The sequence below is a fragment of the Bos grunniens genome, chromosome 5, assembly GCF_055505025.1.
Source record: "Bos grunniens cultivar Pamir isolate PY7600 chromosome 5, Bosgru_T2T1.0, whole genome shotgun sequence".
Classification (NCBI taxonomy): domain Eukaryota; kingdom Metazoa; phylum Chordata; class Mammalia; order Artiodactyla; family Bovidae; genus Bos; species Bos grunniens.
Genome location: NC_141169.1, coordinates 48,555,491 through 48,559,082, shown reverse-complemented (window position 1 = coordinate 48,559,082; position 3,592 = coordinate 48,555,491).

Below are 3,592 nucleotides of genomic sequence, written 5' to 3'. Positions count from 1 at the left end.
TTTTTTCTCTCCTGGCAATTTTACAGGATTTGGACAATGGCCACATCTGTATAACGAACAGATGGAATCTGGACTCTTTCCATCTGGCCCATCTCTAAAACACACTCATCTCAATGGATTGGTGCTGGGGTTTCTGTGGTGAGTTAAGGGACTCTTCAGCCAATAGGGAAACACAGTTGCTCAACTGACAGAGCTAAGAGATAAGGGTTTCCTTCTGTAGAGTTCTTAAGTCTTGTTAGTGTGAGTCTATTTGCCCCACCAAGAAATCAGTTGAGAGACAGAATTTTTTTTTCCCCAAATTAGAAGCATTTGCTTCTATTAAAAGTGTTTGGCTCAAAATGGATTAAAGACCTAAATGTAAGATCAGAAACTATAAAACTCTTAGAGGAAAACATAGGCAGAACACTCGATGACATAAATCAAAGCAAGATCTCCTATGACCCATCTCCTAGAGTAATGGAAATAAAAACAAAAGTAAACAAGTGGGACCTGATTAAACTTAAAAGCTTTTGCACAGCAAAGGAAACTATAAGCAAGGTGAAAAGACAACCCTCAGAATGGGAAAAAATAATAGCAAATGAAACAATTGACAAAGGATTAGTTTCCAAAATATACAAGAAGCTCATACAACTCAATACCAGAAAAACAAACAACCCAATGAAAAAGTGGGAAAAAGACCTAAACAGACATTTCTCCAAAGAAGACATACAGATGGCTAACAAACACATGAAAAGATGCTCAACATCACTCATTATTAGAGAAATGCAAATCAAAACTTCAATGAGATATCACCTTACACCAGTCAGAATGGCCATCATCAAAAAGTCTACACACGATAAATGCTGGAGAGGGTATGGAGAAAAGGGAATGCTCTTGTACTGTTGGTGGGAATGTAAATTGATACAGCCACTATGGAAGACGGTATGGAGATTCCTTAAAAAACTATAAATAAAACCACCATATGACCCAGCAATCCCACTCCTAGGCATATACACTGAGGAAACCAAAATTGAAAAAGACACATGCATCCCATTGTTCATTGCAGCACAATTTACAATAGCTAGAACATGGAAGCAACCTAGATGTCCATTAACAGATAAATGGATAAAGAAGTTGTGGTACATATACACAATGAAATATTACTCAGCCATAAAAAGGAATGCCTTTGAGTCAGTTCTAATGAGGTGGATGAACCTAGAACCTATTATACAGAGTGAAGTAAGTCAGAAAGAGAAAGATAAATATCATATTCTAATGCATATATATGGAATCTAGAAAAATGGTACTGAAGAATTTACTTACAGGGCAGCAATGGAGAAACAAACATAGAGAATAGATTTTTGGACATGGTGAGAGGGGAGGTAGTGTGAGATGTATGGAGAGAGTAACATGGAAACTTACATTACCATATGTAAAATAGATCAGATCAGATCAGATCAGGTAGCTCAGTCGTGTCCGACTCTTTGCAACCCCATGAATCGCAGCACGCCAGGCCTCCCTGTCCATCACCAACTCCCTGTCCATCACAACTCACAACTTCACTCAGACTCACATCCATAGAGTCAGTGATGCCATCCAGCCATCTCATCCTCTGTCGTCCCCTTCTCCTCTTGCCCCCAATCCCTCCCAGCATCAGAGTCTTTTCCAATGAGTCAACTCTTCGCATGAGGTGGCCAAAGTACTGGAGTTTCAGCTTTAGCATCATTCCTTCCAAAGAAATCCCAGGGCTGATCTCCTTCAGAATGGACTGGTTGGATCTCCTTGCAGTCCAAGGGACTCTCAAGAGTCTTCTCCAACACCACAGTTCAAAAGCATCAATTCTTCGGCACTCAGCCTTCTTCACAGTCCAACTCTCACATTCATACATGACCAAAGGAAAAATCATAGCCTTGACTAGACGAACCTTTGTTGGCAAAGTAATGTCTCTGCTTTTGAATATGCTATCTAGGTTGGTCATAACTTTCCTTCCAAGGAGTAAGCATCTTTTAATTTCATGGCTGCAGTCACCATCTTCAGTGATTTTGGAGCCCAGAAAAATAAAGTCTGACACTGTTTCCACTGTTTCCCCATCTATTTCCCATGAAGTGGTGGGACCGGATGCCATGATCTTCGTTTTCTGAATGTTGAGCTTTAAGCCAACTTTTTCACTCTCCACTTTCACTTTCATCAAGAAGCTTTTGAGTTCCTCTTCACTTTCTGCCATAAGGGTGCTGTCATCTGCATATCTGAGGTTATTGATATTTCTCCCGGCAATCTTGATTCCAGCTTGTGTTTCTTCCAGTCCAGCGTTTCTCATGATGTACTCTGCATAGAAGTTAAATAAGCAGGGTGACAATATACAGCCTTGACGTACTCCTTTTCCTATTTGGAACCAGTCTGTTGTTCCATGTCCAGTTCTAACTGTTGCTTCCTGACCTGCATACAAATTTCTCAAGAGGCAGATCAGGTGGTCTGGTATTCCCATCTCTTTCAGGATTTTCCACAGTTTATTGTGATCCACACAGTCAAAGGCTTTGGCATAGTCAATAAAGCAGAAATAGATGCTTTTCTGGAACTCTCTTGCTTTTTCCATGATCCAGTGGATGTTGGCAATTTGATCTCTGGTTCCTCTGCCTTTTCTAAAACCAGCTTGAACATCAGGAAGTTCACGGTTCACATAGATAGCCAACGGGAATTTGCTGTATGGCTAAGGAAACTCAAACAGGGGCTCTGTATCAACCTAGAGAGGTGGGAGGGAGATGGGAGAGAAGTTCAAAAGGGAGGGGATGTATGTATACCTATGGCTGATTCATGCTGAGGTTTGACAGAAAACAACAAAATCCTGTAAAGCAATTATCCTTCAATAAAAAAATTAATTAATTAAAAAATGTGTTTGGAAGAATGTAAATATTCAGAGAAGGGAAAGAATCACTTCCCAGCCTACAAAAACTTAATGAAGAGATTTCTCCACTGATGATTCTTAGTCACTGAGCACCGGAAGATGATGAGAGAGTTTGCTGAGGAAAGTTGAAGGAGCTAGGCCACCATGCATAGCTGTCCAGGTTGTTCATTGCAAAAGTACACAGCTGAGGTGGCAAGTGAGACTAAAATCGAGCGAGCACTCTGCCTGCCAAATCATGCACAGTGGTACCGGATTGTGTCTGCTCAGAAGAAAGGGAAATTTACTTGCATCTACAGAGTCCGACACGACTGAAGTGACTTAGCAGCAGCAGCAGCAGCAGCATATATATTCTCTAAATGTACTTGTGGTAGTCCTGCCCTAGGCTCCCCCAACTTTAAGGATGCTAGTGGTGACGTTGGATGTTCACCTGCACTCTTCTGAGCTCTCCTACAATCCAGAGCATTTGAGAGGCAGGTGAATATCCCAGCATTCCAAAGAACAGGCAGAAGTGGGTGCCAGATTGAGCTGCAGAAAGACCTGGCAAAGGACCTTACCTTTGAGCATCATCATCATTTTTCGGAAATCCTGCCTTTGTTTCCAAGAAGCCTGCTAACACTAAGGCACCATTCTTGCCACAATGTCTGGTGCCACCTGCCCACATCATACTCCAACGATGAGGTGCTCAGAACAAGATGCAGACCAACTCCCTCC